This window comes from Mixophyes fleayi, chromosome 2 (genome assembly GCF_038048845.1).
Source record: "Mixophyes fleayi isolate aMixFle1 chromosome 2, aMixFle1.hap1, whole genome shotgun sequence".
NCBI classification, from domain to species: Eukaryota; Metazoa; Chordata; class Amphibia; order Anura; family Limnodynastidae; genus Mixophyes; species Mixophyes fleayi.
In genome coordinates, this window is record NC_134403.1 from 241,848,272 (window position 1) to 241,859,622 (window position 11,351).

The window sequence follows — 11,351 nt, forward strand, 5'->3', positions numbered from 1 at the left end:
GCTGTTGCTGTCACTGTCTCTGACTTGGGGGGGCTGGCTGTCACTGCCACTATGTCTCTGACTTGGGGGGCAGGTGTGTCACTGCCACTATGTCTCTGACTTGGGGGGGGCTGGCTGTCACTATGTCTCTGACTTGGGGGGGGCTGGCTGTCACTGTCACTGTCTCTGACTTGGGGGGGCTGGCTGTCGCTGTCACTATGTCTCTAACTTAGGGGGGGGCTGGCTGTTGCTGTCACTGTCTCTGACTTGGGGGGGCTGGCTGTCACTGCCACTATGTCTCTGACTTGGGGGGGTTGGCTGTCACTGTCACTATGTCTCTGACTTGGGGGGGCTGGCTGTCACTGTCACTATGTCTCTGACTTGGGGGGGGAGCTGGCTGTTGCTGTCACTGTCTCTGACTTGGGGGGGGGCTGGCTGTCATTATGTCTCTGACTTGGGGGAGGGGGGCTGGCTGTCGCTGTCACTATTTCTCTGACTTAGGGGGGGGCTGGCTGTTGCTGTCACTATGTCTCTGACTTGGGGGTGGGGCTGGCTGTCACTGTCACTATGTCTCTGACTTGGGGGGGCTGGCTGTCACTATGTCTCTGACTTGGGGGGGGCTGGCTGTCACTGTCACTATGTCTCTGACTTGGGGGGGGCTGGCTGTCGCTGTCACTATGTCTCTGACTTGGGGGGGCTGGCTGTCGCTGTCACTATGTCTCTGACTTGGGGGGGCTGGCTGTCGCTGTCACTATGTCTTTGACTTGGGGGGGCTGGCTGTCGCTGTCACTGAGTTTCTGACTGGGGGGCTGATTGTTGCTGCGTCTCTCACTGGTGGGGGGCTGGCTGTGTCTCTCCCTGGGGGGGTGTGTGTCTGGCTGGCAATTGTGTGTGTATCAGTACATTGTGTGAAGTCTGGACCTATATATATATATATATGGTGTGCTGGCAGTGAAGGTGATTTCCGATAACACAAATCCGGAGGTACAGGAATATCAGATCCACAGGTGTTTCCTGATCATCACCTTATCGTATTGGAAGGTTCCATCTGCCATCCAGGCTTGGTACAGATTTCCAGTGTCTCTAGCAAGAACTACATTCTATTTGGCTATCAATTTACCACCATCTGGTACGGGTAAAACCTATCCTTGGAGTTGTATTTGCATTCTTAATTTTTGTAATGCACTATGTTGGCGCCCCCTGTCTTTTTGTGTCCCATATATATATATATATATTATATATATTTATTAGTGTGTGTGTGGGGCCATGTATATATTAGTGTGTTTGTGCGCGCAGTATTTTAATATAATATGTGAGGGAAGGGAGGATCTTAATATAGTGTGGGAGGTAGGCTATTTAATGGTGGAGTGTAGGTGGGGGCTAACTATTTAAGTTGAGGTGAAGGAATCTTTAATTTCATGCTTGGGTGATTTAGGGCTATCAATTGAATATGGTGCTGATTTTGGGGTGGAGGGCTATTTATTAAATGTGTATATGAATTATTTATTGCTGGCGATGGTTGTGGAAAATGGCTATATTTATTAAACTTTAATGCTATTTAATTTATTGTTTAGACTGTCTGCAGGGAGGGAAATATGTTTTGAGTAAATGGGTATATTGTTAATTTAATGTTGGGGCTGGTTGAAGGGAAATAGGTATACTTATTAAATGTGAATATTATTATTGTGGGGACTGGAGGGAGGCCTAATTATAAAACGTGAGTTGGAGTTTTCTAAATCTCATGTAGCCCATTTTTTTCAGAATTGGGGATCTAATATTCCAGGATAAAGACAAGAAAGAACTGAGCTAAAGAAACCAGCTGCTACAAGTGGTGAAAGTGACCAAGACAGGTAGGAGAGAGCAGGACAGTCTGCCAACTGTCCTGAATCTGGTGGGGCAGTCCTGAATTTGGGTGACTGTCTCACTTAGTCAGGATTTGGTTTAACTGCAAGGACAGTTGGGAGGTATGTCCCGCTTCACAACGTACTGCTTGTGAAGGCAGAGCTGTGTGCTTCTAACAGTAGTGCACATAGTATTGCCTGTGTATTTGTCTAAATTGATAACCATGTTACATAATAGGGGCCCAGCTGTCTTAAATACCCTGGGCCCCCTGAGCCTTAATTCAGCATGTTAGGGGAAGGGAACTGATAGCTGCTCTCAGTTCCCGGACAGGACACAGCCTGCAGAGGAAGCCTAGGAGTGCCAAGTATTACAAGATTTGGTAATCTTGTGAGACAAAGAGCTTCCCTGCTCACTCTACAGGAAGTTCCCACCCTGATGGATGTCAGCAGCACCAGAAGCATCCCCAGTGGGCTGGGGATGGCGTGATGTGACTGGGAGGGCGTGATAAATGTAATGTTTTATTATAATATATGTATCAATGTCACATGTTGGCTACACCCAAAACACAATGTGGGCACGCCCTTTTTGGCACGGTTCATTTTATGCTGGGACTGAGGTGGGCCTGTGTACTTTAAATGCCAGAGCTGATTTTTAGTCCCAGTCCATCATTTACCTATAACTAAGTGTCTCTTTCTCTTTACATATATTTTTATCATGTCCTATAGCTGACTCCCTGAGAACACTTACAATGATTCCTTTCCCGTTTGGTAATGAAGTTTGCACCCTTCTTTTCAAGTTTTTCCTGAGGCCATCCATTAGAACTTTAACAGCAACCTCTCTGTAGCGTACATTATCTTTTATGTCTGGTACCCCAGTATATTTGCCCATTGCTATCAGAGCTCTGCAAAAATAGTCTGTTGCATTTTCACTATCTTTTTGCTGGATAGTAATAATTTTACTCCAGTCTACTATCACTGGGAAATATATGGCCAACTGTGTGATTATATGTCTAATATTGTCCTGATTATCATCCTCGGTTAAGGATTCATCCTCCTCCAACATACAATCATTAATGAACTTTTGTATATCAGTATTGAGAGGAAGACAGGTCTTCAATAATACTCGCCTATCGTTATTAGTTGGCTCATACACATTACCATAATATCTAATAAACTTTCCTTTCCTAGGATCAGGGAAATCAGACAAAATTGAAAATATTTCAGACCTAGTGCATGGATCATGATTTGCTACATGTTTCAAGGGAACATCACTATTCCTGTCTTCTTTCCCATTGGGAACTGCTGTTGTGCAGACAAGATGCAAGTCTACCAAATCACTAAAACTAGTTGCTGAAATTGCTGCTGCAGTACAATGGATGTCTCCCCCTGTGTTAACCTTTTCATTATTCTCACCACTTTCAGCCGCTGCCCCTGCTGGTGGGACCGTTCCTTTTCTTTGTCCTGAAACATTACTTTTAACATTACTTAAAACAACATACAAGTTACTAGTTACAGTTTTCACATTTTTGGTATTGGCTGTACTTCCCGCCCCGACCAAATTTGTCGGGGGCGTGTTTGCGCTCAGTTTGCCACGCTTTGCAACGCACACTTCCGGAATGCTTGTTTCCGGTACGCTTACTTACGCTGAGCGCGCGCTTCCTTGCCACGTATACCCTTCCTGTTGCCACAATTTTAAACAGTCATCATGTTCAATTCTCGATTTTGTTGATTTAATCAACCGCACTTTATCGCTAACATTATTTAACACCTCTGAGTCAAGAGTACCTATGTTTGGGAAAGGTTTCACACACTCCCGGGTCATCTTGACCCATTTGTCGCAATATGCCGTAGCTTACGCACCGTATTTATTATACATAACATATTTTGTCGAACCAACCGGCCATTCATTAGGCAGCACAGCATGAACTATCTCTAGCGTTTGCTTCGTATCCATTGTGAAAACAACCTATTTCTAAACGCTACACAAAAAGACTTTTTACCTGTTCTCCTTTCAAACAGAACTTACTAGAGATTTTTTTATTCATGGACGTTTTCAACAGGCACGTCCCCTTAAAGATATCAATGCCCTTCCTAGTTTGAGTACTTTACCACTGTCAGCACCCGATATCAATCAAGAATATCAGTGGTTGCAGCGTATTTCCTCCCACATCTCCCAAGTCGCAATCACGGCTGCACTAAATCAACCATGCAGTCCGAATGCACGGCTTACGGATACTAACTATCGGTAAGCTTTGCGATTAATATTTGGGAATGCCGCGAAAACCTGTTATTTTCGCTTCGAGTATACCATGCATACTCTGTGGTGTCTCTTTATCACCTGTTCTTATTAGAACAGAACACCACTCACACAAAGGTTTCTTTATATCCTGCTCAGCCCTATAACAGAGCCTTTGTTGTCAGGTTACCTTTTTTTAACATGCCCCATCAGACACACCTGAACTACAGCGCTATGAATTTTAAATAGTACCACACTGCCCTCCCAAAACTCAATCATGGCCTTGCCATGCGGTCGATTTGCACAGCTCAATGATTCATTATGCGGACCACAGATAACACCGCAATGCTCTGTCCCTTCCAGCAAACAATACCCTTTATCAGTGAATGTCGTGATTAGTATTGGGTGCACGTGCAAAAACCTATAGTTGCCTATAGTTACCAGTATATTTTTGCCTTTATGTATTTATTCACATACACACACATAACCTTTGTTTTCTGTACAGAAAATAACTTTCCCAAACAATGGCACTATCTTTTCAGAGACTTTACCAAGTGCTTACAGTATGCATATAATAACTATCAAAACGATTGTTCAACCACATGGCAAATCTACCGGAAGTTCGCGTACGCACAGCGTGAAATACACATACGCTCAGCAATGCAATACACTTTAAAACATAAAACGACAATAAAAAGAAACATTTTTCTTTCTTGTCCCTAGATTCTAATTAGCGTTCCTTCAGTCTATGCAACAATGGACATTCGGTTTCGCAACACACAGTGAACCACAGGTCTTAGATGCATTACGTTCTTTCCTGCTTTATGCGACGCGTCCGTCAATCCACCCTATGTTGAGGAACCGAATATCGTAAGCATTGCATACCTGCCGGTAACGTAACTCCTAACTCACGAGCCCCCAAATTATTAAAGTAATTCTATAGTTTTAAAATAAGCATTGCCCAATCAATTGTATGTGTTTCCAAAGCACAAAGTTATTTATTTTTAGCAGATGTAAATAGTCAACAATTCAATACATTATTATATCATAATAAAGTACAGTACAGCACAGCCAATAGCAAAAGTTACATACATACATACCGCTGCAATCGCTGCGCTTCCGTGGGTCCCAATGGAACAGTGTATCTGTTAGATAACTGTGGTCAGAGTAGACTGAGAGCCAAAGGAAGCGCAGCTATATTATATACAGTAAGGTGTTACACTTGAACAATAGAGATGACGTAGATTGTTTCTATAGGTCCAGACGTTTGGGTGGGTCCAGGCCAGACAGGTAATAGGTTGATTCAATCTAAGGAATCCAAAGGTGGGGGTCTTCTCTCCAGGGGGTCTGCTCCTTTCATAGCCAGTATCATACAAAGGTTTACTCTCTAATATCAATAACTAAAGTATGCAATGTGCGATCTCTTCGCTGACTGCACTGGACAGCTGCTGATGATTAGGGCTTCAATATGATATCAGGCATGATACCTTTCCTATAACCTAAACCTTTAATAACACTACAATGTACATATAATCACTATATATATATATATATATATATATATATATATATATATATATGTATATATATAGACTGATAATAGACCGGATACTATCTGCTCCTGAATTACAGTGTAACAGAACCAATATGAGATTATATAAATAACTAAATGTTGTAATGAGAGTGTGTGCATGCGTATTTTACCGTGTGAACGCACCACGCTACGTAACACGTGGCGTACGCTTTGCAATACGCACGGCAAACCAATATTAAACCAATATACTTTCGTTCATCCAATTATACGACTTCAACAATATATATATATATATACATATATATATATATATATATATATATATATATATATATATATATATATATACATATATATAGTATATAAAATTTTTATATTGGTTTCACTCATATCCATTTTATATTCAGACGTGCTTTAGGCATGTATAAGCACTACATTATATCACGCATCTACCAAACTATCTAACAATGGCATTTCTTTCCAGCTGCATCATGCATTTACATTATTCTTATGTTTAAACATAGATACACATGTCTGCTGAAAAATGCTGCAGTAATATTATTTGGTAAGCATTTTGACACAGAATTTCCCATTCATAAAAAATACACCTTTGTTATATAAAAGGAAAAAAATCACATTATTTACCATCTTTCATTTATTCTTAAATTATAATTTATTACATGTCTGCATGTTAATCTGTGTCTGAGACCCCTTATTATTTTTTTTTGTCTTTTTTAAAAGTGATAAATGCTCCAGCAGTAGTTAATATAACCTCCTCGAATGTCCTTCATTTGTCAGAGATCGCAGCTTTTTACTGCAGGTCATTATTCCACCAAGAAAATTAAGGGAAATATTTCCAGTACAGGACAAGTGATCTGTTTCTCTTCTCCACCCACCACATTAGCCTTTGAATGCTCTCATTATACCATTACTAATTAGAAATTCTCTCCAATTGGTGGCTGCATTAAAAAAAGACAGTGTGCTGAGCATATGGCATAATATCCTATTAATGAACACTCTAAATTCAAACTCAGGTCAGCTGTTCATTTCTTGTTCTTGTCACCACAGCAAAAGAGAGCATTTTTTCTTACAAATTCAGAGCATGGATTCAGGTGAATACATAGATGCCTAAGGCTACTGCTTTATTTTACTGGCGGTACAAAAAATGGAGAATATATATATATATATATATATATATATATATATATATATATATAGCTCTATATATATATATATATATATATATATATATATATAAAGTCTCCATCATTTTGTACGGCCAGTAAAATAAAACAGTAGCCTTAGGCATCTATGTATTCACCTGAATCCATGCTCTGATTGATTTTATATATATATATATATATATATATATATATATACCTATGTATTTACATACTCATTATATGGACAAAAGTATTCGGACGCATGACCATTACACCAACAGTGTCTGTAATGACATTGCATTCAAACATGTATACTTTAATACGGAGGTGGTCCCCCATTTGCAGTGATCCCAGCTTTCAATTTTTTTTGGAAAGCTTTTCACAAATTGTTGCAGTGTGTCTGTGGGAATTTGTGCTAATTCATTCTGTAGTGCATTTATGAGGTCAGGCACTGATGTTGGATGAGAAGGCCTAGCTCGCAATCTCCATTCTAGTTCATCCCAAAGGTGTTTGACGGGGTTGAGGTCAGGGCTCAGTGTGGGCCAGTCAAGTTCTTCCACACTGAACTCATCAAACCATGTCTTTGTAGCCCTTGCTTTGTGCACTGGGGTCCAGTCATGTTGGAATAGAAAAGTGCCTTCCCCAAACCATTGCAAAAAAGTTGGAAGCATAGGATTGTCCAAAATGACTTGGTATGGTGGAGCATAAAGGTTTGTTTTCACTGGCGATAAGTGGCCTAGCCCAAACCTGAAAAACTGCCCTGTACCATTATCCCTCCTCCACCAAACTTCACAGAGAAGTGTGATTCGTCAATCCACAGAACACGTTTTCACTGCTCCACAGTCCAGTGTTGTTGTACTTTACACCACTCCATTCACCACTTGGCATTGATCTTGGTGATGCGAGGCTTGTATGCAGCTGCTCGGCCATGGAAACTCATTCCATTGAGCTCCAGTCACACAGTGTCAGGATTCACTAGGATGAGTGGGATTCTTCTGTTCTGCCTGGGATTGATGGTACTTCACCCAGAGGCGCGGAATCTAACATAAAGGAAGGTTTTCACCAGAGGTTTCCACAAGGGAATTTAGGCTTGGGAGCTTCCACCCTGCAGGTCTAAGGGAGTTCCCAATGAGCGATGATAGAGAACCTAGTACAGAGAAGAATGTAAGCACTAGATAGCCACAAATGAGTAGGATTATGAGTGATGCTCAGTGATGGTCCACAGAGAGATAGTAGGTGATTTGCAGCAGCACACTTGGAGAGATGAAAGTGATGATCTGCAGAAGTGACCACTAACGAGTGGAGCAGGTAATAGGTGATTTGCAGCAGTACACTTGGAGAGATGGTAGCGATGATCTACAGTAGTTACCACTAACGAGTGGAGCAGGTAATAGGTGATTTGCAGCAATACACTTGGAAAGATGGTAGCAATGATCTGCAGTAGTTACCACTAACAAGTGGAGCAGGTAATAGCTGATTTGCAGCAATACACTTGGAGAGATGGTAGCGATTATCTGCAGTAGTTACCACTAACAAGTGGAGCAGGCAATAGGTGAGTTGCAGCAATACACTTGGAGAGATTATAGCGATGATCTGCAGTAGTTACCACTAATGAGTGGAGCAGGTAATAGGTGATTGCAGCAGCAGAGTGCATGAGCTGCTTCCGGGCCAGGAGTCTGATGAGAAGAACCAGCACTGAGAGGTGCTGGGAGGAGCCTTATAAATGAGAGGTAATCAATGGATGAGCAGGACAGGTGAACACAGGTGATATGATCACCTGCACATGTGCAGAACTGATTGCTGGCCTGACAGCCAGGAAAGAAGCAGGGAATGAGGAATGAATGATATTCAGGTTACCGGGTGGCAGCCGTGGGTGAGCGGCGTGTGACAGTACCTCCCCCTTTAAAGGTGGTCACCGAACACCTAGGACCAGGTTTCTTGGGAAATTTAGAATGTTATTTCTTCAATAATAACGGTGCTTTGACTTCAGAGGAAGAAAATTTCAGGTGTATGCCCAGGAGATGACACAGAGATCTGCAGAATTTTGATACGAATTGGACTCCGCGGTCAGAGACGATCTCCATGGGGCAATATTACTGAAGAGGGTAAAATAACCAAGGGGACGAAATGTGCCATTTAGAAAATCGGTCCACAATCACCCAGATGGTGTTACATTTTTTGCTAGTGGGTATGTCCATGATGAACTCCATGGATATATGAGTCCATGGTTTAGTGGTCAATGCAAGAGGATGGAGTAGACCTAGTGGAGGCTGACAAGGAGATTTATGCTGGGCACACACAGCGCAAGCGGCTACAAATTCTTTAATTTCGCACTGGTATTTAGGCCACCAGTACTGGCGAGAAATCAATTCACAGGTCTTATGAGTCCCTAGATGTTCAGAAAAACGTGAAGTATGGAACCATGTGAGAAGTCTTTTCCGCAAAAAGGGGGGAACAAAGGTATTCCCTGGAGGAGGAGTAGACAGCGTAGTCGCTTGGAGGCATTTAGGGTCCAAGATGAGACGTTCAAGGAAATCCTCAGGTTCAGTATTCTTAAAGGCTCGAGACAAGGCATCAGCTTTTTTATTTTTAAGCCCTTGTTTGAAGGTCACATGAAGATCAAAACGTGAGAAGAATAATGAAAACCGTGCTTGACGGGGATTTAGGCACTGAGCAGACTGGAGGTAGAGAAGGTTTTTATGATCTGTGTATACTGTTACCGGGTGAGAGCCCCCTACAGATGATAGTGCCATTCGCATAAGGCTAATTTAATAGCTTTTTGCCCTTTGATCCTGATACTCACTCGACCTTGTCTTCCCTCATCTTTGTGCTCTCTCTGACTTCTCTAACTCCCCTTTCCCTCTCTTTGACCAAAACTTCCTCTAAATCACTCTCTCCTTCGTTGAGCCCCCAGCCTAAATGTACCCTCTCTAGGCGTAACCTTGAGGCTCTGGACCCTTCTTCCTTCTCTTCTTCTGTTGACACTCTTCTTACTCCTCTTTCCCCTCTTCCCCTCTTCCTACCCTAGTCTGCCTTGACCAGACGACCTCTCTTTACAACCTCTCCCTCACCACTGCTCTGTATGCCCTTGCCCCTGCCTCTTCTGTTAACTGCCGCCATCAGCTACCCCAACCTTGACACTCTTAATTTACCTGCTTCCTCCAGAAGTGCACTCACGCTGCTGAACATCTCTGGAGGAAATCTCGCTCCCTGGCCGATTTCCTTCACTTTAAGTTCATCTTTTCCTCTTACAGTTCTGCCCTTTCCCTTTTTTGAACAATCAATACTTATTCAAGTCTCTCTTCCCAATCATCTAATCCCCGCCACCTCTTTGCCATGTTTAACTCCCCCCCATCCGGCTCTCCCTCTCTGCCACCGACTTCGCCTCCTTTTTTCCTCTAAAATTGAGGCTATCAGACTGGACATCTCCTCCTCGTCGCATACTCCAGCCACAGTCATCGTTCCATCTTCCTCCAATAACCAACTCTGGTGCTCCTTCCGCGCCACATTGGGTGATGAAGTCCACTACCTCATTCTGTCTTCTCCCCCATCCACCTGCCAACTTGATCCCATCTCTTCTCACCTCCTTTGCTCTCCTTCCCCCACAGTCCTTAATCTATCTCTCTCCACTGGCTTTGTCCCCTTTTCCTACAAACACGCCCTTATCTCCCCCATTCTTAAGAAACCCAACCTTGACCCCACCACCCTAGCTAACTACAACTCCATATCACTTCTGCCCTTCGCCTTCAAACTACTCAAGCGAATTGTCTGCAACCGCCTCTCCAGTCACCTCTCTACTAACTCCCTCCTCGTCCCCCTCCAATCTGGATTCCGCCTCTTCGCCTCCACTGAAACTGCCCTGGCCAAAGTCACTAATGAACTCCTCTCGGCCAAAGTCAGGGGCATTTTCTCTCTGCTTATTCTCTTAGGGCTCTCTGCAGCCTTTGACACCGTGGACCACCCCTCTCCTTCTGCAGACCATTCGTTCTCTCTGCCTCTCTAGCACTGTCCTCACCTGGTTCACCTCTTACCTTGCCAACCGCTCCTTCCCTGTCTTCACTCCTGACTCAACCTCTCCCTCCTCCACCCTCCCTGTTGGAGCACCTCAGGGCTCTGTTCATGGCCCTATTCTTTTCTCACTATACACTACCTCCCTGGGCAATCTCATCTCTTCCTTTGATCTCCAGTACCACCTCTACGCTGGCGATATTCAACTCTACATATCTTCTTCTAACCCCCCTTCCCCCCTCCTCTCTCATGTCTCCAACTGCTCTTCTGCCAACTCCTCCTGGATGTCTTCACATTTTCTCAAAATCAACATTGGTAAAACTGAACTCATCATTTTCCCTCCTTCTAAATTCTCACCCCACCTTGATCTATCATCACCGTTAACAACACCACCACCTCTGCTGTTCCCCAAATCCGCTGCCTGGGTGTCACCCTTGACTCCTCCCTCTCTTTTGCCCCCCACATTAACTCTCTTGCCCAATCCTGTCACTTCTAAATATTGTCCTCATCCGGCCCTTCCTCTGTTAGTATGCTACCAAAACTATCATCCACACTCTCATCATTTACCGACTAGATTACTACAACTTTCT